The 27,370-nt window shown below is 40.7% G+C and overlaps 2 long non-coding RNA genes across 2 annotated transcripts in view; both read right to left on the bottom strand.

Annotated features, from left to right (window-relative positions):
• Positions 1-9,963: 9,963 nt before the first annotated feature.
• LOC148108610 (uncharacterized) lies at positions 9,964-14,501 on the bottom strand. The gene is made up of 3 exons (XR_015727553.1): positions 14,378-14,501; positions 13,396-13,442; positions 9,964-10,174 (listed from the first exon to the last, which is right to left on the bottom strand). It is a non-coding gene; the product is annotated as an uncharacterized LOC148108610 (long non-coding RNA).
• Positions 14,502-17,384: 2,883 nt separating this feature from the next.
• The window catches only part of LOC123781125 (uncharacterized), a 33,171-nt gene continuing 23,185 nt past the window's right edge, over positions 17,385-27,370 (bottom strand). The window contains exon 3 of the long non-coding RNA XR_006776614.2: positions 17,385-18,473. This is a non-coding gene — a long non-coding RNA (uncharacterized LOC123781125). The remainder of the gene's footprint in view (positions 18,474-27,370) is intronic.

The following is a 27,370-nucleotide window of genomic DNA, read 5'->3' as shown; positions in this document are numbered from 1 at the left end:
AGATGGAACAGCTGCTTCCTTACAAAAGAGGAACTCTAGCAAAATCCCATTAGGACTGGATCAAGATAACACTTCCTCTCACATACGATGATATTCATACGTTAAGACAATTGTTCAAATCCATTCGTTGGGAAATAATCCATTGGCACATGGGCTGATCTGACCTGCTTCAGCTCAGGAAAAGAAATTCCTCTTTGTATCTAGTGGGCTAATCTGTGAATATACAAAAGTGAGGATTGTAAAGACACTCTGCTCTATTTCCTTAAAATGAGCTTCACTGTGTAAAATGAAATCACCTTAAGTTTAACAAAAAGAGCATACTTTCATAAATTGTTCAAGGGGCTTTTAGTTCTAAAAACTACTATGGTGTTGGGTATGCTTTCTCTTAAGTGACAAGGATAGAGGCTGAAATAGGGAGTATTTGCCACTGGGATCTAGTTACTTCTTTAAGAGTACAAATGTAAGTATAAGGAAAAGTTGTCAAAAAAAAGAGAAAAGTGGTCAAAATGTGTGTGCATGTATGTGTCTGTGTGTATGTGTGTGTGTATGTCTTTAAAAAAATTCTTCAGATTTTAATTCAGATGCAATGGAGGGGGTGGATAGGGATGCTGGACTGGAAAGCGACTGTGTTCAGCAGTGATTTCTTCATTTCTTGATACACATTTGGGAATTGTGTCCCCGCATATGAAAAGGAGAAACAGAACTGTTTATATGAACTTTAAAAACAAAATGCGTGTGAGTGTGCGCGCGTGTGGTATGTGAGGCGTGTGTGTGCATGTGGAGAGAGAGAGAGAGAAGTAGACAGATAGAACGAGTCTCCTGTTCCAGGTGTGGGCCTTTTATTTTTTCCTTTCTCCATATTTCTTGGATAATCCCATCCGTCTCTATATTTGGACTATTATGCTAACAAATTCCTAGCTGTAACACAAACTGAATTCCATCATCTCTATTTGCTAGCCACATTTTTACCTCCAACTCCACATGCCTAAAGTAGAGCTCCTGTGTTTTCCTCCAAAGAAACTCTTCCTGACGTTAAAAAGTCAGAGACTTGGCGCTAGAAGGCAAGTTCAGTTTACAAAGCCCAACCTCCCACAAACCGCAGTGTAATGCCGCCCAAGCAACTTTACACTTGGTCCTCTGTTTACATTTGCAAAGCGGAGGAGCTCATTACTTCACCAGGTAACCCATTAAGTTAAAAAAAGAAAAAAAAAGACAAGACAAGACATTACCTCACACGAAAACCCTTTTTGTATGTATGTCTACAAGTAGTTAAGAGACAACCGTATAGACGTCTGCTTGGCCTCAACTCCCAGCTCTGCTCCTGACTTACTAGATGTGGTCTCAGAGTTGTCATCGAACTTTCTTGGACTTTGATGGTTGACTTCTTTGTAAAATTAGGTTAATAACAGTGTCCATCTGAGGGGGCTTTTGTGAGGAGGCCATAAGTTAATACACGCTAAATCTTTAGCATATTGGCTGCCCATAGTAAGTGCTAAGTGACTATTAATATTGATATTATTAGGATCCTTCCTAGGAAATATTTCATTCGTAAAGGCAAAAAGAATCATGTGACTCATTTACCCACCATCTAGAATAAGAAACAAAACATAACTAATATAATATAATTCAAGTCTCTGGGTAACTTTCTCTAATTTTTCTCCTCTTTTCTGAAAGCTGACCTCTATCCCAGATTTGGTGTTCCCCATTCCTACGCATCGCTTGGTAATTGTGTTAAATAAATACATACCCATAAACAGTGCAGAGTATTGGGTTACATGTTTCTTAATTTCACATAAATGGTATCATATGTATATACTTTTGCAACTTGCTCTTATTGCTCAGCAATATATTTGTGAGACTTAGCACTGTGGATAAAGCTAGCTCTCGATCGCTCGTGTCACGGTTGTATTTGTACTGATACATCACACTTGACTTCTTCAGTTCTCTGTTGTAAGGCACTTAGGTTGATTTCAACTTTCTTTCTTTCTTTCTTTCTTTCTTTCTTTCTTTCTTTCTTTCTTTCTTTCTCTCTCTCTCTCTCTCTTTCTTTCTTTTTCTTTCTTTCTTTCTTTCTTTCTTTCTTTCTTTCTTTCTCTCTCTCTCTCTTTCTTTCTTTTTCTTTCTTTCTTTCTTTCTTTCTTTTTCTTTCTTTCTTCTTTCTTCCTTCTTTCCTTCTTTCTTTCTTTCTTTCTTTCTTCTTTCTTTCTTTCTTTCTTTCTTTCTTTCTTTCTTTCTTCTTTCTTTCTTTCTTTCTTTCTTTCTTTCTTTCTTTCTTTCTTTCTTTCTCCTTCTTTTTCCTATATAAAAAATGTTGTTAGTCTATTTGATCATTGGGTAGTAAAAAACTTGTCTTATACTTTTCTAAAATTTGCCTCCATACAATGTCCACACGTTGTTTCTATCTCCCTTGTAAATCCATACAGGACTCTCATAGGTCTTGTATATTCAGGTCTTCCAACTGTGATTCAAAAATGAGCTCATATTATGTTATATAAAAACTCTCACTTATTGACCCCACTTTTATTTATTACCTTTTGAAATTATATAAGTAACTCATGCTTGTCATAAAAATTATCACAATATGAAAGGATATGAATGTAAAAAGTGGAAATCACTATTCTCCACTTGCGAGTGATTACTGCCTATTAGAGTGGTGAGCATTTTTCCAGTCTTTCCTAGACCTGCACCCGTATGTTCAAACATACATGTGTTCTCATGGTCTTCCATCTGTGTCTGTCTCCTCTTATAAGGACCTCAGTCATATTGGAGGAGGGTTCACACTGCTAATCTCATTTTAGTGTAATTTAATTATCTCTTTAAAGACCCAACTACAGTCATATTCTGAGGTAATGAGGATTAGGACTTCGACATACAGATTTTAGAGGTAACTGCTGAGTTTTAATAATGAATATAAACTTTTTTTTTAAGATTTATTTATTTATTTATTTATCTTAAAGAGAGAGACAGCACAGGGAGGAGGGGCAGAGGCAAAGGAAGAGAGAGAATCTAGAGCAGACTCCCCGCTCCAAGCACACAGCCCAACGCAGGGCTTGATCTCATGACCCTGAAATCATGACCTGAGCAGAAATGAAAAGTTGGACACTTAACTGACTGAGCTACCCAGGTGCCCCAGTATATAAACTTTAAATGAGCATTTATTCTTTAATTATTCCTTTATAAATGTTGTATTCTACGTGGAAATTATTCGAGTCCCAGTTATACAGTGGGCCATGGTCCAGGCTGACTCAAGTTAATAGTAGTTTGAAATTCTTAGAGCTCGTTTTTGCAAAGTTCATTTCTCCAGCCCCTGTGGTACCATATTTCCTGGCATTTACAGAGCAGATGTGAAATAAAGAATGAAAGTCCAGTGATCATGAGCATGAAGTTATAAATCTTAAGTTACTTTCATAACTGGTGGTTAGGAAAATTCTTAAACCAAAGGATAAGAACATGTATTTAAAATTATTTGACTTCAGATATTTGAGAGCTGCTAGAATTGAAACCAAAGACATGAACAGTATTGTAATATCTGGAATTTGATGTGTTACTTCTTGTTACTTTATGTGAAAGAGACTTTTTGAAATTAAAATTTAATAAAATGTATTCTTGGATTAACTACACATAAAAATAGATGGACAAGTTTGTCTATTCTGTATATTGAACATGAAGATGTGAAGATGAATTTTGACAAAGTCATTGATGAATTAGCACTATTTAAAGTTTAAGGAAAAGGCTGTAATATTATGATTCATTCCTACAACAGACTCATGTATAAGTTTTTATAAATTTTTTAAAAACATTTGTGAATGTTACAAGATTCAAATTATTACTTTTTATTTTGTCTTTTTTTTTTTTTAATTTTATTTATTTATTTGACAGAGGGAGAGAGAGACAGACAGCGAGAGAGGGAACACAAGCAGGGGGAGTGGGAGAGGAAGAAGCAGGCTCCCAGCAGAGGAGCCTGATGCGGGGCTGGATCCCAGAACACCGGGATCACGCCCTGAGCCGAAGGCAGAAGCTTAATGACTGAGCCACCCAGGCGCCCCTATTACTTTTTATTTTGTATTAAAATATCTATTTTCTTTTTCTTTTTCTTCCTACAAGTATGTTCTGACCATTCTTCATGTCAGATACTAGTTATACCACTACATCTGCTTCACCTCGTCCACTTTTCTTCTTTTATCTTCTTTTATTCATTTTTAATTTTTATTTATTTATTTATTTTTTATTATGATATGTTAATCACCATACATATTCATTTTTTTAGAGGATAGGAAGGTGCAGAGGGTGAGGGAGAGAGAGAATTCCCAAGCAGACTCCTCACCTAGTGTGGAACCTGACACAGGGCTCGATCTCACAACCCTGAGATCATGACTTGAGTTGAAATCAAGAGTCAGACGCTTAACTGACTGAGCCACCCAGGGGCCCCACCTTGTCCACTTTTCTACTTACATTCATTGGCCATGCCAGTTATCAAGCCCATTTTCTCCACAGAATGATTAGAATCAGAATCTCAGGCCATATTGGTGTTTAACACTATAAAACATTATGACCGTCTCATCAAACAAAAATATTTTTATAAAGAGTGCCATGGTGCTAGAAAAATAAAATAAAAAATCATCATACTTACTATACTCAGTAACCAAACGCTATGCTTATTACATGCCAAGCACTATTCTAGGAGGAAAAATCCAAAGAAAGGTAAATACATGTTTTATTATTATTATTATCATTATTATTTATTATTATTCTCCAGGAGCTTCTAATCCAGTGAGGGGATAAAATATGAGCAGATGAGAGAATAGGGTGCAGCAGAGAGACCATTTGGTACAGCAACCAAGGACGTGGGTCCAGACAGGTTTTGTCACCTTTTAGCTTTAGGACCTAGGGGAAATCACTACTTTCTCTGTACCATGGGGATGGTATGATCTTATAGGTCTAGCGTATCTGGCACATAGTAGGCATCCAGTGACTGGTAGTTAAATGTGAACAAGTCATAACAAAGCAAACATGGAGGAAATAGTTAAAAATTTGGTGCAACAATACATAATATGGCCTAATGAATTTCCTAATAGAATATACACATGGTAGAAGAGTTCGAGAAGGGAAAGAACACTTGCAATTGAGAGATCTTGACAGGTGTAGGCCCAATACTAGATTCGGAGCACACACTGGGGAGGTGGATAGGAATGGGTCCTGCAGTCACCAAAAAAGCTCTGATTCAGCAAACTGCCCTGCGTGAATGGTCTTAACTTTCTATTAGCACCTCTTGGCTAAAACAGCATCTTTTCAATTTTGAATGAAAAAATCTGGACAGAAATGATCAAATACCACAGGCGTCCTTTATTTAAAATATACGAAAGGCAAGCCCCATCGACAGTGTTACAGGCTGGGTACAGTTTATTCTCGTGAGGGAACACCGCGGCTGGTAACGTTGTTTTCTTGATGAGAGTGCTGGTGATGTGGATATCTTCCGTTTCTTAAAACTCATTAAGCTGTATTCTTATTTGTGCATTTTTCTATATACAGAATACTCTTCAACACAAAGTACAAAATTTGTAAACTTTCACTTTGCAATTTTTGAAAAACATGAGGAATATGGGGAAAAATGAAGAAAACAAATCACCTGTGATCCTGAAATTCAGAATAACTACTGTTAACATTTTGGAATAGCTGCTTCATACACAATTACGATCATCCTATATATACTATTTGACAACCTCTTTTTTTTTTGTTGTTGTTCTAAGAAAATATATGCAAGGAGTTTCCCATGTCAGAGAATATTTTTTGAAAACCTAATATATGTATATACCATAATTTCCTTAGTAAATCTCTTATATTTGGTAATTAGCATGTTTTTATTTTTAAATATTTAAATATTGCCACAACGAACTTTTTTATACATAAATATATTACATCTCTCAACATTTGAGAACATAAATTTCTGTTAAGTGGAAAAGGTTTTGATACACATTTTTCAATTTCCCTTCAAGATTTGAGCTCATTTCACTCACACCCTCAGGAATACTGAGAATATATATTTTTTAATCTGCACGTTTTGTAGTTGAACATGCTTTTTCTTTCAAATGCTGCTTTTTTAGTCCTGAGCTTGAAACTTGTTTTATGTTATTAGCTATCTCTGCTTCTTTTCTTGGAGTGCCTCTTCCTACTCTTAGCCAATTTTTTTATTTCTTTTTTTCTCTTCCTATTAGAGAATTTCACTTCTTTCTGACTTCTCGAAACTTTGCAGTCTCTCGTTGTCCCAACTTAATATTTCATTCAGATTAGAGTCCAGACTCTACTTACTTTGTGAACTAAGTTCCTTTTCATCCACTGACTCTTTGGCATATGACCCCATTTATGTTTCTGATTTAAGGTGTTAAACTTCCCTTTTGATTTTAAAAGCTGATTATAAGCAAACCTATAGTGGAAGAGACAGTAGCACTTGGTGGTAGAAGCAACGGAGATTGAATATAAACTCCCTGAGTGTAAGGTCATGTAACAAACCTAATTCTCACTACCATTCCCCAGCAATCACGATACTTGTCCATCTTAAATGGTAATTAAAATTGTTGACCTCAATGTCGCAGCATCACAGTTTTAATAGATTGAGCTCTTTCTAGTTCGGGCAGAGCATCTGGCTTGTAGATGAACTTGCTATTTCTTTTTTTTTTTTTTTTTAAGTCTGTAAAAACAAACTGACATACTTTATATTTCTCCATTTGTCGTAATGTCCATTGGGGGGGAAAAAAACCAAAAAAAAACAAACAAAAAAACCCACAGTGTATTTTCAACCAAGCACAGATTGCCTGCTGTTTCCTCTTGTCAGGGTTTGCTGTCCCTCTATCACAGTTGTGAGAAGGCTGCGTGTGATCTGTATTTTTGTCCTATCTCCCTGAAAGATGACTTTCACATTCTACAGCGTGGGAGGACAGTCACTGACGAAGTCCATGCTGCGAACGGCTCAGCCGTGCAGGGCAGCGGCGGGGGCAGATGTCTCTCTGTTTTATTCTCGATTTTTACTGTGCCCTGTGGCAAAGCCTTAGTTCTTTTCCTCTGTTGGTCCTGAACCCTTACCTTTATTCCTTTTCTCTTCTGGTTACCCCTATTGTTTTTCCCTGCTGTCACTCGTGGTGGACTTGGGGAACAATGTTGCAGGATCATAGAGCTTTGGAGGGAATGTAAATTTCAGGCGGCACCACGTCCTGTCTGTTTTCTCATCGGAAAGCGGCATTTCGCAGAGTTGAACTGGCACCGGGGCTCAGCAAAGACACGCCGAGTTCAGGAATATTCCCTGTTCCCAGGCCCTGGTTCTGCAGAAGTGGGACTTTCTGAAGAGGAGGCACTTGGAGAGGGAGGGGAGGAGAGAGGCACTCGCAGAAGCAGATGCTCCTGGCTTGGGAAGGAAAGCTGCTCTAATCAGGGTTCAGCAGTCTCGCAGACAATCCACAGCTTTGGAGAGAGACAAACAAAACACAGTCTCTCAGTCCAGCGCATAAATGTAAGAGGCTGGTCTTAAGTGTGTGTGCAGGATTCTAGTGGGCTAAAAATGTTAGGCAGAGTTAAAGTGAGGCATTGTTTAGGTTTTAATGAAGGCAACCAATTTTTAACAACAGAAGTTCTGTTGCTGAAAAGCCCCCTCCCCGCTCCCCCCTTCCCTAACACTCCGTTCCTCTGCCCCTGCACCTGCTTTCATTTTTGGCTTCTTGGCACTGATGTTCACAGAGACATCAGCTGGCAGTGGCGAACCGCTAAAAGCTCCCCTGCAACGCCGCTCTGCAAATGCCAACCATTTATCCACTGGTGCATGCCGGCTGAACGTAAGGTCTCCCTTTCTCCCTCCGACCCCAATCCCCTCAGCCCCCCAGCTTTACTTCCAAATGACAGTACACGTTCCAAGCCAAGCAGTGGTCTGGCCCTTTGAGTCTCCATTAAGTGTGGCCGCATCTTTATGCTGCATCTATTTGCTGCGATTATCATATTTTGATCCAAAGGGCGTTGCAGAAAATTTAGACGACAATACTATTTCTTCTATTCAATAAAGAGCTACGGGCCCACAGGCTCATTTCTTTCTCCTCAGCAGATGGTGGGATCGTTTCTTGAGGTCTCTTTGACTCGAAACAGCCTTTTTGTTTTTGTTGCTTATTGAGAGCCAGTTGCCCCAAATTCATTGAATAAAGACATCCACTTTTCAGTTTAAGCTAAGCCCCAATAGATAAATACTGACTTAGATTTGGGCTGATGGACAAGCTAGAAAGGCAAAGGGGCTGCTGGAAGTTAAGTATTCAGCACAAGGCTTTGCAGTTTCAAAAACGATGGCTTTAAGTTCCCCATTCAGCACAGCAATTCAGGCTGTATACTGAGAAAGTGTGAGAAATCTGTGAGAAATTCGACATATATTTATTTTTCTTGGAAATTAGAGAATATCTTCACAGTGTACACTCTGAAGGGCTTTTGTTTTGTTTTGTTGTGTTTTTAATGATCTAAACCATCTGGGGAGTTGATAAAGAATGTGATTTTCACAAGCTGAGCTAGCAAAGCCTATTGCTAAATCCCAAACCTTTATCCAGCCTACAGATAAAACCAGGGTGGGAGAGCTTCCCTTCCAGCTCCAAAATACTAGGATCCCACGTATGCCAAATGCTTCAGTCTCTGGGTGGTAAGAAAAATAGAGAACTGACTAAGGGAGCCTGGCCCAAACATTCAGAAATGTATGGTAGTTTTTTTGTTTTTTTGTTTTTCCCTGAAGATTGGTGGGGGTCACAGATTTCCAGAAAATCTGTCTGAAAACCGAGTCAGTGTCATATTTTATCTAATGCCTCTTTGGTCTTTTTTGATTTAGGGACGAGAACTAGCACTTGCAAGAATGTCTTAACCACCTATTTTTCAAGCCTAGAGTCCATCTAAAACCTGTCTTAACAGACAGCACAGAGAAGGCGTTGCAGGGGCTGTTGACTGTGGTGGTCATCTGGCGATAACTGTGATCTTACATTAGAAGGTGTGTGCATACGTGGGGTTTGTGACAAGTGACCAGTTAGGAGTGTCAAGGCTCACTACACAGCATTTAATCCAGCAACGTGGTTAAGATAGAGAAAGCAGAGGGGAGCCGGGGTGGTTCCGTTGGTTCAGCATCCAACTCTTGATTTCAGCTCAGGTCATGATCTCAAGGTCGTAAGATTGAGTCCTATGTCTGGCTCCCCACTCAATGGGGAGTCTGCTCCCTCCTTCTCCTTCTCCCTCTTCCCCTCCCCCTGCTCTCTCTGTCTCTCTCAAATAAATGAATAAATAAATCTTTAAAAAAATGACATAGAGAAATCAGAAAATGTCCTTCTCAGGAAGAGGCCACACACTGAAGGTATAATCATGTCATGGCCTTCGACTTAACCCTCTCCCCCCGAGTCCAACTTTTTGGTTTTCCGCTTATACACCACAGAGGTACACGAGATCAAACTGGAAAGTGATCTCCTTGCATTCAAATACATTCATGCTGTAAGTTATCATTCGCTCACGGTATGCAAATATCTCTAACCAGAAGTCTGATAATACTTCCAAGCCTTGGTTATCAATTACTATTCTCTATGAAACCTACATGTTAATCAATCAGTCAATCAATATTTCATGCCTATCAAATGCTGCTGGCTCAGAGTTTACTCAAAAACAGCAGATTATGGCAGGAATATCATTTACTCCTTCTGTTTAAGATGGTTTTAGAATGAACAATCCAGTTCAATGTTCGGGTGCATCAAACTTCTACTGAATGGAACTCCCATCCGGGAGATTAAGGAACAGTTACACTGAGCAAATCAGGCAGCTGGGGCTTCCGGTCGCCTCTGCAAGCAGTTCACAGGAAATAATCCTCTGGTAATAAAGCTTGAAGAATGGGGAAGATTTTTAATAATAATTCTTACTTTAGCGGTTGTTGTCTTCTTTCACGCAGCCAGAAGGCTACATTATCCCCTCAGCCCCTCACTCTGGCTCCAAAGTGCTTCCAACCCAGAAGGAGCAGTAAAGTGGGAAGAGACAGGCTTGACCATAAGACAGCAAATCAGAACCCCCACCCTGAAGAGCTTCTTCCCACAGCTCCCTCCAAGTCCTTGAGCCCCTCAGAAACTCGGCTTCCTCATCTGCAAAATGGGAATGGCATTCTATGGGTCCTGGCCAACTCACAGGCTTGCTGTAAGACACAAATGGCATCATCTATAAACTTCAGATCAGTATACAAATGTTCATTATTGTAACGATCATTTGTGTTAGAATGCTTCGTGAACCACACAGGGCTACCAGGCTGTGAGGTAGGATAATTATTATTTGCACTACAGTTGTTTGGTCAGTGCCTACCCACATCTGGGCTTCCTCCTCTCTTCCCTAATTCAGAGAATGGCACCATCCAAACAGTTGCATGAGCTTTGACACCCCCCAATCCATTACTCATATTCGGTCTATCCCAAATTCCATTGGCTGTCCCTTCTTCAAGTCAAAGGAGTTTAGAGCACAGTACTGTATTAAGTTCTGATTTTTCAGGGATTTCTTGCTTCGGTTCGTTGAATGCATGAGTAAATGGGATGTACACATACTAGTTTGTAAGTGTATACTTTTACTCCATCTTACTTCAAAAGAGGGATTGAAGGAAGGTTATAGGACACAGAAACACAACAAATAGCATATGTCAGAAGTAGGCAGGAAATGCAAAGGTAAAAAATGCTAGGTACTTTCATTGGAGTCAAGGATAAGACTTATACAAGAACATTTGCACTGAATCCTTTCTATGGATGGGTCCAAATACAATGGGAAAGACACAAAATATAGTGTTCATGGAATGAAGGCAAAAATATTGTCTAAAAATCACAGAAAAATTACAGAAAGAAATTTCTGGGAAAATCTTCTAAAAAGGATACTGTGAAATGTAGTGAATAATGCTCTGGATGCTACCTTTATAGAAGATAGGGAACAATTTCACAAGGCTGTTTCTTTAAGCACTACGCTTAGTTGGTGTTGGAGAAAATAAGATATGTAAAACAGGCCTTGTTATCAAAGAATCACAGAGACAGATAAGTCTACTGTGTACAAATCAGTGCCATTCACTAAGAAATTTAATGAGAGAATGAGGATGCGTGGTGCACTGGAACACAGTAAAGGAAGTAATCAGTTCTACTCAGTAGGCCAGGGAAGGCTTCTTGGAAGTGATAGCATCTGGTCTCCTGTGTTTATTCAACAAGTACTTATCAGTTGCCAACTATGTGGTATGCAAAATGACAGGGCTAGGATTACAACCCTGAGGAGAACAATGCCTTGGTCTTTATAAGTAGATAAGGCTTTGAACAGTGTTTCAGGGAGACTCTGTCTTGCTCCTGAGCCATTGCCCATACCCCTACCCCAGCCTCAGCAACGGTGAGCCTTTAATAACGCTCAGATCCCTTGCCTTCCCCTGCTTTCTGAAAAGGAACATGAAACAATGTCAGGAACTGCACGAGAAGCCCTAGCCACTGTCCAAAGCTGCCAGAAACTTTGGGAAAGGAAGTAGATAAGAAAACAAGCTTCTAGGAATCCTTGGGGAAGCCTCAACTCTGGACAGTTGGAGTTGAAACCCAACTCGCCCAAAAGAAGGACCTCGGTGCTCGGCATCTAGGAAGGCCAGTAAATATTACTGAACTCTAATTGAAATAACATGCTGCGAACTAGACTTGAAAGTCATTTTTTTTTAAACAGGAAAGGAAAGAATATGCAGCCTGGTTCTCTTATTCCTGAAAAACTGAGATGAGCCAAGATAATCCTAATGTCAACGGGAGATACCCTGATCTTTCCAGTGATCAAGCTCGCGAAGTAGTTCTCAGTGGTAGCAGAACGTCAGAGCAAAGGACTCAACATTAGTAGGAAGGAATCTTTTGTTTCTGCCCAAATAAGTACCACTCTGATATATCTTCTTTAATAATATCATGTACAATTATTTACTAGATGTAGGAGCAATACTCCCCAATCAGTATTCCTCAGAGGGTAATAGCACATGCTGTTTACAAGACACTGCTTGGCACTGAGGGGGAAGCACAGAAATATTCCACTGAGACTCCATTAGCATGCTCCTTAAAGAATTAGGGAGACAAGATACATTCCTGAAGCAATGAATCAACATATAAAAATACACCAGAGGGGCGCCTGGATGGCTCAGTCATTAAGCATCTGTCTTTGCTCAGGGCATGATCCTGGCGTTCTGGGATCGAGTCCCACATCAGGCTCCTCCGCTGGGAGCCTGCTTCTTCCTCTCCCACTCCCCCTGCTTGTGCTCCCTCTCTCGCTGGCTGTCTCTCTATCCGTCAAATAAATAAATAAAATCTTAAAAAAAAAAATACACCAGAGCATATGACACAGTATAGATAATAACTCACAGACAAAATGAAAGGTGGCCATGAATAGAGCAGGAGAGATCAGGGAAGATCTTATAAAAATTGGGACCTGAAGAATGGGAAGAATTTAGATGGATCAGGCAGGAACAGTCTAGGTCAGAAGAGGAAAGCTTACAAAGGTGTGGAAAAGTGATTTTAAAAACTAACGTGATTTCAAATCAGGGAACCAGAAAATTAACTATTAACACAATCGCCAGAAGACATCTCTTGCCGTGCACACACTCACTAGAAAGAATGTTCCTGGGGAGTGCGACACATTTGAGAAAGTAAATCGAAGTGGATTCAGAAAGAAAAATATTCATGCTTATACAATAACATCGACCTGTATACATTCCTTTAAAGTCACAAATATTGCAGAGTAACTCTCACAAACAATCTTCTGGTGGGGGGTGGGGGGAGGTAGAAAATAACATTTCCCCAAATGTCAGAGCTGGTGGGTTAATTCTAGGTAGATAAAGTGTAAAACAGTGATTCTCAGGGAGCTGAACCCAAACAAACCCATTGCTTTCTTAACTCCAAAACTGATCAGTAGTGCTATATGGTAGACCAAATCACAATTTGGGTTATATATAAAATTCAGTTGTACGTCAGTTCTACCTCAATAAAACTGAAAACACATACACACACACACGCAAAGCTAGCACCTGTTTCCAGATGTTTGCTTTAAACATAAACCAGAGTATGTTCTCTGAAACAAACTGCCATTTCCATTTATTCTAAGCCCAGATGAAAATTCCACCACAATTTTTTTAAAGCATAAAATGTTCTCAATGTGTGTACGTGTAATCTTCAGAGAAGCTGAGTAACTTACTCAAGGTCACGCTGAAGTCTGTGGTTTCAGAGCCCTGAGTTTTAAGTGATAAGAGCTTCCCACCTAAATCTGTGCAGTGCGCCAGATCCCTGGACCGCTTTTGTATTCAGATACCAGAACTAGCCCCGACCTACCGAATCAGGATCACCAGCATTGGGCCCAGCTACGTAGATGTAAAAAACCTACCTGACGATTTTGATGGAAATCCCTGGTTAAGATACTGCCTACAAAACCTGCAAATAATAATAATTATTATTATAATTATATAGCAATAATTATAATAATTATTATTATACACTAGGAGCCAAGTTTGTCACTGAAGTATAGCAAGATAAGATGGAGAAATATTAATCTTTGTATTTTTCTTACTTACCCTCACTTCCCAACCTTCCTTAAATTACTCAGAACTATTTACATTCCCTGAAGGAGAACTTGGATTATAACAGTAGGAAGGGAGAGGAAAAGATACCATTCATGTTTATTTTTGGTTTCCCAATGAGGCTCTAGAGAACCCTACGGAAAGGTCTGGAGGGGAGCAGAACATCGATTGGAAAGGTTCGGAAAGAGAAGACAGGGATTGTTTTCCTTCTTGGCCTGTTCACACAAGTTGTAGGTGGGGAAGGGGAGAGAGAGACACATACCCACATATTGGAACACCTCCTGCTAATGTGGATCTTAATGAGATAGAACACAGAGAAACGGTGCTAACGTGCCCTCAGCACAAGGCATTAGGGGAAGTTAGCTCTGCCTCGTGGCAACAGAGAGAAGGCTTGAAGAAGTTAGCCTTAGAATGGAGTGTTAATGATGGATACGAGTCTCTGTAGATGGGTACTGTGGGAACAGATTCAAGAGGAAATTACTATCTATCTGGCACCTAATTCAATTCTCTACCACACTGAAATATATGAGACCGGTATAACATCGTTACAGTGACTACTGATGATCTCGGTCCACATGAACTTAGCAACCTCAAACTTGGCAAAGGTTGGTGGGCCATGTTCACCAGGAAGGTCTCTAACCAGGATCCCTTCAGTGTCTCCTTATTTTCCTCTGACGCTCTCCTCTTTGCTCCCCTGGCCCACTCTCCTGATTTGACATTCTCAAGTCGCTTTGTTCTCAGACCTACTCTCTGCTTCTAGTCACCCATCACTAACCTGAAAATACATACCTCTGTTAAAGTGTTCAGTGCATCTTCACTGTGGGAGTATAGACATAACGTTCCCATCTTTGTGGTCAAGCCTTTCAGTGACTCATTAGTAACTGATGGGGAAAAATTTCAGACCTGCTAGAACAATCAAGAAATAGTTTGGAAAAGTTACAAATGACCTTAAAGATAGTCTATTCTGTTTTTATAAACTATTGATATCGAGACCCAAAGGGAATGGATAATTTGTCTAAATCTGGAAGGTTCTAAGGGTTAGATGTGAAACTTGGACCTGGATGTAAGTCAAGTAATCTTCCTCTGCCACCTGCTAAGGGAATGAGGAGAGTGTTCAGCAGCCACACCAAGGTAAGAGTCTGTAGGTTGTCACCTTCCCTATATCCTTTATCTGAAGGCCAACCCTCAATCTGGACTTGGTGTGGAATTTCCACTAGTTTACTTTTCCAAATTAAAGACCAAATCCCACATATTAACTCTATACTAACTAGTGAACAACAATAATTTATCTTCCTTGGGCTCATAATATACTACACATGGGAGTGAATTAGGAACTGGATAGTCTCAAATTTAATGAGACTAAATTATAATTAGTAATAAGGGTCTTATCCAATGTCACTTTGAAAATTGTTGACAAAATGAGGAATCATCTCATTTCCATTTTAATGCACTTAGTAAGGAGCCTGAATATACCAAAGAATTAATGAAATTTGCAGAACTATTTTTAGAAAGCATAGCTATACAGTTGTGATTCAAAAATAATCAATGACTTAGAAGAATCTACTTAAAATTTTGAATAACTTATCTCAAATCACAGATTGATACACTTACAGGTAGAGAACCTTAAATATATTAATACAAAAAGCCATATCTGGGAAAAAGAGGAAAAAATAGAACTAATCTTTGGTTGATTTACAATGTATTGTTACAGAAGAGGATATAAGATGCAATTTGGAACTGGTGCAAGAAAAGTCAGTGTTGGGAGCTAAGACTGGATTTTCAGAAAAATGTAGAGAAAAAAGAAGTCATTCAAAACAAGGGCAATAGAGCGATTGTCTCATTTGGTGACTAAGGTGCCTGAAAGTCAATATGAACATGATGATCAAAGGCTCAGTTAGGTAAAGACTAAAGTAATAAATGATTAACAGTCATGGTAAACACAAAGAGAAATGCACAATGACATAAATAATAAGAGAAGCTAGAGAGAATTTTCTGCACCAGTTACAATGAAAAAAAAATGTAGAAGGCTCATACTTGAAGACGTGTTTCCAAAAATGAATTGGAATCCTAAAACTTCCAGTTAAAGAAAACCTAACATGATGATAGTGATTTATTTAAAAAATGAGTTGACAGACCAGTAAGTGGCTACAAATATCTGCAAATTCAGCTATGAAGGTTGGTACACTTAAAACGAGCCCTTTCCATCATTTTTATTCTGTCAAAGAACATAAGTAATTGGAAATGCCTAGCATATGCCTTCTCTCAGTCTTCATGGTAGTTGAAGAATACTAATCCAACAAAATTGAACCTAAAATACAGTCTTTGGATAATACTTATGAGGAACTATATTATATTTGTCCAATTTTAACACCTTGCTTGTGAACACTGCCCTCAGATCCCAGCAAGAGCAGCCCCCATTCTGGCACCATGTTGGAAAAGCCAACTTTTGGCTTTCCTCAGGCCATGTCCCTTCACCAAGCAGGTGTCTGAGGGTCCAAGGGTTATTCTCACCTGTAACCCGTGCCTCCCCTTTTAGACCATACTCCAGGTACCCAAGAATCCAGAATTTTCTTCCCAGAGTACCCTGAGGCCACTTTTAGGCCTGTGCTGGTCTCTTCTTTGGGTCTTTCTCTCCAGAAGATGGAACATGCCACCAGTACCTGGCCCTAGGAAGCCGAGGAGAGGCTGGCTGCAGTGGTATGTGGAGAAAAGCAGTGTTCAGAGCTTGTGATTAAAGGCAAAAGTGTCTGCTGGTGTCTGAGGCCCCCATGGGGCAGGAAGGAGCCCTGAATGGACTGGGAGCCCATGTCCCATTCTCTGAAAGCCACCATGTTCTTTGCAGAGCTCTGAGGAATGTAACACGTGTAACATGAATCTGGTCTTTCAGTCAGCATGAGGACTCTTTGTTTTCAAGATTGTAAGATAGAACAGATTTAATGTAAACGTTATTAGCATGATTTACATATTTGAAATATTTAAACATGTGGTAAGCGATCTTGCCTTTGGCTGGCAAATTTCTAGAGGCATGCTTGTTGCTTTCCCCCCTCCAGGCTATTTGAGGTATCTGGGGGCAGACTATACCTTATTTCTCCAGTGTTTTTTTATCATACCTGACAAGATGCCTCATACAGGCCTGGGGCTTCAAACTGAATTGAAGGAAAATTCAGAGACACGTAAACTGAAGGTAGGAGAAGGTGAGGCACATATTTTCAGCAGTTAGACTTTTCATCAATCTGCCCCCTTTCTCTGACTCTCCGACTACAGAGAGGAATAGTCAGGAACTTTATGTCACACTAGGAACCTGGGGTCCCTGATGAACAAGGTCACCACAGCAGCTTCCGTATTTTGTATTTTACAACCTTTCATCCTGTGCTCCATATACCACCCAGGTCCCTGGAACCTTCCTTTAGAGTCTGAATAGCATTTCAAGGACAAGGCAGTTAGAATTCCCCTTGGCTGTTTTTGTCCCTCCTCAAGGAAATCAACAAAGGCTCCAGAACTTTAACTTTATATTTCTGGATATACAGTATTTCAGAAAAAATTTATTGCTTCTTTTATTGAGGTTTTAAAGGACTGTTGATAATATCCTGTCAATGCACAGTTTTTAACCATACAATGGAAAGTGAACTTTTTTCCAATGGCTCCTTATTATCCTCTTCCTTCCTCTCCCCCTCCTTCCCTCCACCCTTCCCTCCGCCCTTCCCTTCCCTCCTTCCTTCCTTCCTCCCTACTTTTCTTTCAACATAAACTATAATCATTTAAATGCAATTATCATTCTTTTGAGTAGAACCGCATGTAATTCTCGTTCCCTTACAGCGCACACATAATATAGACATCACATTATTCTGTATCATATTATTTTGTATAAATTACACAATTCTGAAAACAGTGTGTTTCTTCATCTTTAATTCACCCTGAAAAGCAATGATATTTTCTTCTGTCTGTTACTATTTACGTATGTCACTATGACTCGAAAAAAATGGCCAACTTGGGCTAGGGTCACAAATGCAGTAATAATTATGAGCAAATTAAGGAACCCGGGACATATTTATATTTTTGCTATTGTCAGTCATAATCCCTACCATGTTTATGAAACTAATAAGCCTTCTTTGTTTTTATGGTAGCTCTGGTTGGCTGTCAGAGATGATATTTTTAAAATTCCTTTGCAGGTAGTTACATTCCTACAAGATTTACCCAAGCTAAGAAATCATTACTCGTTGACAGGCTCTCCCGAAGACCTCCAATTCACAGATTTTCCTTGAATCCCTGTTTGTCAGCCATAGGTTAGGGCAAATTCTGGAAGCTCTCTGAGCTTCAGTTTCCATGTTTGCAAATAGAATAGTTTTACCTATTTTACAGGGTTCCTGTAGGCATTCGAGATATCAGTTAAGGTGCCTGCATGCCATGGGTAAACAGTAAGTGTGGTTTCCTTGACCTTGCTGTCTCTCTTCTCCCCAGTGGCATATTCTCTATTAGCCATTTGATGTCTGAGTTTGATGTTAGCCCTGAAGTTGAAGAGTCAAGCTTCAGTTACCAAATCTATTTCTTCTTTCTGAATTGGTCCCCTTGCAACTGGTTTGACTATTTGGTATTAGGGTTGATAGAGAAGTGATTTTTCTCCAGGCATATTATTTATCATTTTTTTTCTGCTTTGGTCAAAAATTAAAAAAAAGAAAAGATACCCACAAACATTGATTTTTCCTCCACAGCAGATGGTAATAGCAATTAGAGGGAGTTAGAATCCTGACCCTCGGTGGCAGGCAAGTCCTCACTGTGTGGCAGAACTGGGTAGAAGATGATCTGGACATCACAACCAGAGTGCACTCGTCCAAAACAATCCCTCCTATCAGACAATGATTCACCAGGTGTCTGCTCCAAAGTTAACCTGGCAGAACACAGAGAAAGATACATTAACACCTGTATTTTCTCTTATAATCCACTTCCATAAATTATAACATTTAGATGCAACCCTCTGCCCCAACGAAGCATTAAAAGGCACCATGATGGTCACTTCCCAAATCAGTTTTAAATAGTAAAAAGGAAGGCCAAGTTTCTTGAAGGCCTATGATATATCCCTGAGTGAGGGTTTACTGATACCTGACTTACTCAGCAACACCAAAAGTTTCTGTCAAGAGACTTTCCTATTGTAAGTTCATCTGGAAAATGGCTTCTTGGAATGGGGCCTATTTCTTTTGTGAAAATGCTTCATCGTTTTAACATGAAATTATGGGCATTATCCACAATCTTAAACCCAAATTATTTGATTTTGTATTGAACACAAATAAAAAATGAGAGCGTAATGTTGTTTCTGGATTTTCAGGCATGACAATCCGGTTACCTTAGTTTAACCTTCTATTTTCTATTGATGGAATAGAAGAGCAAGACTGATCATTTGTAACTCTCCACTTCTATACATGCTGTCTGTGGGAGCGAGGGGAACCTCCCATTCTGTATCTCTTTGTAACTTATTATTTTTAGAAAATGGAACCACATCCCTTCTCTTATATAACCCTCATTTTCACATGTCTTACAGATTGAATGGCTAATTTGTCGGCATCAATGTCCCTAACAAAGTAGTGCTAGGTCTTCTGCAGCAACAAGGGATTACTTTTAAATTGGTCCTTCTTAATGAAGGACCATAATAAGTAATATCACTCTGTGTCCTTGGCTTTACAAGGTTGGGAAGAATCACAGTAATCTGAATCCCAAACTGGCCAGACCAAAACAAGCTTAGCTTTTCCTCGAGTTTCTTACCATAGCTATTTCTGGGATGTTCCTCCAGAAATTCAAATTTATTCTTCCAACCCATTCTTGTTGCTTCTTGCCCCCAGGTCTTGTGGGAATGCCCTGGAACATGATTACACTGCTTTGGATTCAGCCTTCCCAATCCTCATGTATTGCCCAGTGATAGACAATGGAAATGTTTTTCTAGACAAACTCCACCACATATGGACGAGAGTTTCCATCAGGGCAAATTTTCAGAACTCCATAATCAGATATCAGTGTAGTTCCGAAAGAATGGGCTCTTCAGTCTTGAATAAGACCACATATGGGGCCTCAACACTATAATCCACATTGGAATTCATACACTGGAATGAGGTGAGCAAATGTTCCCATTTCCTTCTGCTGTCTGTGTACAAAGTTATAGCAAGAATAACATATACAACTCCTAAAAATAAAGAGTAAATCTCAGAGACAATAATAATCAAAATTGTATTTAGGAAAGAAATCATTCTCAGAATGAGACTTCGGATTGTACAGTCAACTCCCTACCTGCTGACTTCTCAAGCATGAATCACTGTAAGATGCTCGAACCTCTGTAGACCCATCCTCCCCTATGAAAGAGAACTGGCAGGGAGTTCTGGCTGTCACTTCTACATATGGTGCCCAGTCGACAAAATATGTTTCAATGCACTGCTTGCCTCCCTGTGATAAAAGGCATTTTGGCACAAGACTCTATAGAAAATTGGGCACCAAATAGGCCTTTGAAATCCATGACCATCAAGAGGCACAAATTCTACTCTTTCTAAATGTAATGTGCTCGGCCATTTATTTGCCAAAGGATCACCCATTACAAGACTAGACCAACATATACTGTAACAGTGCAAATATGGACCAATTTTTTACATTCAGGGTTCTTATTTGATTTTTTTTTAACAGAATCAAGAAATTCCAGTCACGTGAACAGGTTGGAGACTTTCTTTAGTTGAACTAGTTTGTTGCTTGTTTGTTCTCGGTTATAAGATATAACTGTAAGATGAGGAACTGAAAAGAATGTCATTGGAACAGTGACATTTTCTGAGAGTTAGCGAGCACTCTAAACTGTTGAACATGTTACACCTAGAAGAGGACAGATCCAGTGTAGGGGTTGGCAAACTGGCACACAGACCCAGTGGGCCTGCTGCCTGTTTTTGTAAATAAAGTTTTATTGAAACATAGCAATGCCATTGATTTCCAAGTTGTCTGGGGCCGTTTTCATATCCCAATAGCAGAGTTGTTGCTATAGAGACTGTATGGATCACAATGCTTAAAATATTTAGTCCTGGGGCGCCTGGGTGGCACAGTCATTAAGCGTCGGCCTTTGGCTCAGGGCGTGATCCTGGCGTTATAGGATCGAGCCCCACATCAGGCTCCTCTGCTAGGAGCCTGCTTCTTCCTCTTCCACTCCCCCTGCTAGTGTTCCCTCTCTCGCTGGCTGTCTCTCTCTGTCAAATAAATAAATAAAATCTTTAAAAAATTAATTAATTAATTAATTAATTAAAATATTTAGTCCTTTACAGAGAAGGTTGCCAATCCCTGATCTAGTGTACCGCTATCTTTCCCGTGAAATTATTTTATAAACTTTCTATTAAAGGTGAAGGCGCATAAACACTGGTTTGAAAAGATGCTATACTCCAGGATTAGGTCATCCTGTGAACTTCCCTCAGTGAGAGTCCGTATGAGGATATGTAAAGATCTCAAGAACAACAGTACAATATTGTTTGTGTATGTGCTGATGGGACAATTGTCTCATTTCAGCGTGTTGTGACACAGACTGTGTCACCCCAAGGAAATGTTCTGGGGTTCAGCTCTATTGAAAGTGGAAGACATAAGGCCCACTGCTTGCTAATCTCATTGCCTGGAAAAGAGGGGAAAATTTTTTTTAAAGAATATTTCTCTCTAATCATCTTTCCCTTTAAGTGGATTGTTTGAGAGACATTAAAATAGCTGAAGCAGCCTGGAGAATCTAGTTTAACAAACAAACAAACCCAGCATGCTCTAAGTTCAAAAGGTCTGCTGCATATTCACGATCTATCTCTCTATACATATTTTATTTAACCTTCTGTAAATATTGTCATTGTGGAGTGCTTTGGACAGGCTAATGCGTTGGGATGTTTTGTTAATGGAAACAGAGACAACAATGCAGAAGGCAACCGCAGGACGGGAAGAGGAGGAGGCAGACGGAGAGAGGAAGCGGCAGACTGAAGGCAGAGCCCAGGGTGTTAGAGAGAGAGAGGTGAGGCCCAGACCCTGCATAGAGCTGACTTCTTCATTAGCAGGACCTGGAACCATGCCAGAGCATTCCACAACTTCAGGAGCTCATCGGGTTTTCTCCCCTCTCCCCCTTCTCCTCTCCCTCTCCCTGTCTCTGCAAACTTAAAAAGCACAGACAGAATGGTATTTCTCCCACAGTAGAATGCACTCCTCTTCATTCGAAAATCAGTCTGCAGGAAAATGGGAATTCGCTTTTAGTTCTGGATAATCACAGACTAACTTTCCTTTTAAGCATCTTCTGTTCCTTAGTAAGAGTTGAAGCTTTAAAGCTCTCCCTGTGTTCACGATTTCCTTCCTCCACAGTGTATGCAGTTGGCGGCTCTAGGTTATGGGTGACCATCCCCCTGCTTCCTGTCCCACCTAAGCAGCCCCGCTGGCTCCCTGGGCAAGGTGTCTGGGCTGCCACCTGTGTCTTGAGCATTCCTAGCTCCTTTTATTAAAGAGCAACACTGCCGTTGCTTGAACTGGGAATATATTCTCTTCCTTTTCTGCCTCCTTGTTTCCTTCTCCTCCTCCCTCTCCCTCTGTCCCTTCGCCTTTACTCTTTTTGTTGTTGTGGTGGTGGTGGTGGTGGTGGTGATGTTTCCCACAGAAAAAAAAAAAAAAAAAAAAAACTGCCCGGGACGGCCCAAGTCCACGCTGGCGGCTGGCGTTGGTGGTGCAGGTGTGCGGAGCCCTCCTCCTCACGGTCGCCACAGCAACCCGCCGCTCTAATCTGCTGAATATGAAAGGGAGAAGCAGAAAGAGAAAAGCCATCCACCCCCTTCTGCTCCATCCCGGAGTCCAAAAGAAGGATACCGGCTCCAGGCATTCCTGATCATCCCCAGCCATCGCCCAGGCAACAGTCACAGGGAGCTGGCGGGCCTGGCGGGAGCCAGTCCCCTCCCAAGTTCTGACCTCCTCCTTCCCCTCCTCCGCTTCTCCCATTCTGGGCCTCCCGAAGCCCCGCACAAACCCACATCCCACTCTGGCCTCCCTGCCCGGTACAGTCAGCCAGGGATCACCGACTCACACAGGGCGTAATTCCATCAAGTTCTTCTAATGACGTCCCAACAACACGCGCACGTGTGTGTGTGTGTGTGTGTGTGTGTGTGTGTGTGCATGTCTGTATATACGCGTGTGGATTCATGCCTGCGTGTAGGAGACTTGCACCTCTAGTCACCTTTCAGATGAACTGTGTTTACGTGCTACAAAGATCAAAATGGACAGAGCTGGTAGTTTGAAAAAGCAGTCCCTTGCCACTTGCATTAATTCCTGCGTTCCGGGCTTGCAGTGGGTTTGCAGGCCGCGGGCTCCCTAGCTCCATATCCAGCAGTGAAAGCTCCCATGTGTCTCACCACCGTCATGTTGATGCAGCTGGGTTTGACACTGCTTACCTCAGCAGTTTGTGGTGCTGGTGGTGCTGGTGGTGCTGGGGAGGGGGGGGGGTTGGTTGAAAGACAGAAGGCTTCCTTGTGATCCCAGCCTTTTCCTATCAAATGACACTCAGCCATGGTTTGGGTGACTTATTTACTGGCGCTGGACCAGGAAAAACAAAAATGAACGTTCACAACTAATAAATCCTCCAGCTTAGATAGCCCCGGCAACAGTGGTGGGATTACATCAAAATGTTCCGCCTGATACCACAGGGCTCCCTAGCAGTGTGGAACCTAATAAGTCAGGGGTAGGCAAAGGGGGTAAAACAAGACAGGAACAGAGAAATGTTTTATATGCGGGGTCTTAGACACACTCAAAACCTTTGAGCTTGAATCATAGGATGGGCTTCCCCAGGGGGAGGGTTCTAAATGAGGAAAGAGGAGGCAGTGTGCTGGAATCCCTGGACTAGGAGATGGCTAAGCCTGCCACCTTTTGCTTTTATCCTTGGAAATGAAGCCACATGCACATTAACCATGATGCAGGAGGCGGGCCTGCATTGACTGGACAGCAAAATCGCAGCTTTCTCAGCTGCACTGGAAGAAACTATTTTTATAGAGGACACAAGGTCAAGAATGTTTAGCAAACAAAATTGTATGTCATCCACTCCTAGATAATTCTCCAAGGACCTTCCTCCTCCCAGGCCCTTATTGAAAGTGAGGGCATCTCTTTATGGCTAGTGCGACAGTGTTTTTATTTGTTTTGGAATTGATCTTCTGGACAGAAGCACTTTTTTTTTTTTTCATCAGTAAAAATCCAGAAAAGCCAGCCACAAAACCACTGACTTTGGTTAAGATTTCCTCATTTTGTCCCCCTATGACCACCTCTAATTCCATAAATAACTATACTTTCTGTGATGATTAACTCTGTTAATTGAACTTTTGTAGGTTAATGGTTAAGACTTCACATGCAAGGTTCAATCTTTGGATAGAAATGTGGATAAAAAGTGGGGAACATTTTAAACATCACCCAGATGTTTAGTCTACATAGTGCTAAATCCTTGACTATTTGGAAGGATAAAAGATAACTATGATTGATTTTGTTCTGCCCTTTTAATTTTGGTTTTGTTTTCATGACCCTCCGAGAAACAGTGAGGGAGGGCTCTTCCTTCATGACAGATTAAACCACACCTACCCACTAGTTCTGCCTGCTATTATGCAGAAAAGCAATACTATTTTTGTTTTGCTTTTGCATCGCGATGCAACTGGGCTCTGACGTCATGGCAGTGCCCGGAACATGCCTGTAGGAAGTAGGTAACATGATCTACTTGCTTTCCAAAGCACCTGACATAAAAGCATCTTATAAAATCCTTCAGAGTTCTGCGGAATGATTATCTTCGAAACTTGTTCTTTGGGATAAAAGCAGATACAGGAAATATACAAAGGTTGATTGTGCCATCTTTGTGTGCTTAGAATTCTCACTGTCTACCAGTGAAGTAGTTGTTCAAATTCTTCAACTAGTTCACAGGAAAGTAATTGAATCTCTCTGTGATTGAATCCAGCTAAATTATTCTCTCTGTCGTAGAGATATTATCTATAGTCATTGTCTCCTGGGAGAATCAAGTATTGTCTGAATGCTATTTAGAAATCCTTAGGAAAAAAGGCATTATGCGATCAAATCAACTTCAAATTCTGTTTAATTCCTTGAATCCTTATTTTGATTACTTCATCTCTGTTATTACACTAATACTTTGGAGGCACCCAAAATGTGCCAGACACTATGTAAGCTCTTGGGATTCAAAGAGTTTGTGGTTTAGAGGGGGAGATAGGAGCATAAAAATTATGGCCAACTTTTATTGAGTGCTTACTATATGCCAGGTACTGCTTTAGACATTTTATATGTACTAATACATTTAAGTCTTAAAACAACTCTATGAGGTAGGTAACATTATTTCTCCTGTCTTTAAGAAAGGAAATGGAGACACGAAGAGGTCAAATTACATACCCCAAATCACGTGCTACCTTCTTTTTAAAGCAGTGCTCGGAAAATATATGACTGCTTTGCGTTTATAACCCACTGAGTTCAGTATCCTCAATACACCGTTAATAAGCAAAAGCTTGCCAGATGGAAAAAGGGATGGGGAACATATTAGTAGAGGGAATTTAGAACCCCCAAATTAAGCCCTGACATCATCCTAACCTCTCAGGGTTTCTAAGAACTCTCACTTAGGTGATGGATAAGATCTTGCAGTAAAAATGTTTTCAAGATTGTCTCTATAAAGTGCCACTCATGCATATTTCAACTTAGTTTCAGGAAAATTTGTTTTAGGTTGTTTCAAACTTAAATATATTAATTTTTCTAAAGTGCTTAAGAGAGCACATGGTATAAATGAACTTAATTGGGAGGTTCTACGCTAACTGAAAAAAAAATTTAAAGAAGAGTTGGGATGTGGGTGTCACTCTAAAGGATAGAAAGACAAAAGCCACCCTGTGTGAGAATCAGGAAACATAAGAGCTAATCCTGGTGGTCTCTGAGCCTTCCCTCAATTCTGTAAGACCTTCATCTAAAATACACGGGGGGAAAGGGTTACATGGTCCAAGGAACCATTAAATATTAAAGCAGGGCCCTGACACAATCAGATCTGTTTTACGTAGCAAGGTAATTTCTGTAACAATGCAAAGGATGAGAGAAGAGGTGAGAGGGTTGCAGCAGAGAGGCCAACCGAGACACCAGTGCAAAACCAGGCCAGGGCTGCTGCTGCTGCTGCTGAGGTGTCCGTGGGATGGGAGATGGGAAAATCTGGACAGATATTTAGGAAGTAGAATTTCCAGACCATTGTCCTTGATCGGATAATGAAATGTGGTCCCTGACAATGTGAGGAAATGAGGGTCCTGCTAGTATGAGGAAAAGTGATGAGTCCTTGATTTGGGGCATGGATGGCGAGTATATGACGGTATTCACTAGCAGGAGGATATTTGGAAGGCAAGGTGTTAAGTTAGTTTTAGGCTTGTTGAGTTTAAAGTACTCAACATGCAAGGGTGCATACAATAGGCAATTAAAGGCATGGTGTGGTTCCCGAAGAGATAGATTTTATTTTATTTAATTTTTTAAAGATTTATCCATTTATTTTTGAGAGAGCGCGCGTGCACACGAGTGGGGGAGGGGCAAAGGGAGAGGTAGAAAATACCCAAGCACCCTCCCCCAGCTGAGCACAGAGCCAGAGGTGGGCCTTGATCCCCGACGCATGAGACCATGACCTGAGCCAAAACCAAGAATCGGTATCCAACTGACTGAGCCACCCAGGCACCTCCCCCCACCACCCAAAGGGATAGATTTTAGAGTCTTATACAGAGGTATTAAGTATTTCAAGAGATGGGAGTATATGGGAACACTAAGGGAAAACAGAGTTGAGAGAGAATATATGTGGAGTCAAGGACAAAACTTGGGAAACTCACGGGAAAACCCTTCGGGTCACTTTAAGTAAGATTTTAGACAGTGAGGGCGCCTGGGTGGCACAGCGGTTAAGCGTCTGCCTTCGGCTCAGGGCGTGATCCTGGCGTTATGGGATCGAGCCCCACATCAGGCTCCTCCGCTAGGAGCCTGCTTCTTCCTCTCCCACTCCCCCTGCTTGTGTTCCCTCTCTCGCTGGCTGTCTCTATCTCTGTCAAAATAAATAAAGTCTTTAAAAAAAAAAAGAAAACTGATCGAGCTTCTTTCACTGTCTAAAATCTTTTTTTTTTTTAAAGATTTTATTTATTTTGACAGAGATAGAGACAGCCAGCGAGAGAGGGAACACAAGCAGGGGGAGTGGGAGAGGAAGAAGCAGGCTCCTAGCGGAGGAGCCTGATGTGGGGCTTGATCCCATAACGCCAGGATCACGCCCTGAGCCGAAGGCAGACGCTTAACCGCTGTGCCACCCAGGTGCCCCTCGATCAGTTTTCTAAAAACAGATCCAAAACTCTTTTCTTACCTCAGAAGTACTGTTCCTCCATGATTTCTTCCTGTAGCTTCTAATCCATCATCAAAGCTAATCTACATTTTGAAATCATCACCCAATTCAAGATAATGTTGGTCTTGAAACTTCACAAGCTTAGACATCTTGGCACTGTCAAGCTTTTGAAACATAACTCAGTCCCTCAACCCTGTAGAGGTCACTAAGAACATTCTCGTGCCTGAAAGCTGTGGGTGCTATCAATCACTGATTAAAAATGCCATCTCTTGCAAAGGCTGGCTCAGCAGAGGGGCTCAGCACCTTCTTGATGAGGAGAGAAAATGAATCCTAATTACTACCTTTGTTCTCTTGAAGTTGGTTTCAAGAAACACAGAAAGACTACCTTCTGTTTACTTACCTCTCCTGACTCTATTCTTACAGGAGGGCATTTAGGCGCTCGATTT

This window comes from Ursus americanus, chromosome 18 (genome assembly GCF_024610735.1).
Source record: "Ursus americanus isolate L20-20 chromosome 18, mUrsAme1.1.p, whole genome shotgun sequence".
Classification (NCBI taxonomy): Eukaryota; Metazoa; Chordata; class Mammalia; order Carnivora; family Ursidae; genus Ursus; species Ursus americanus.
This window is presented reverse-complemented; position numbering and strand designations above follow the sequence as displayed.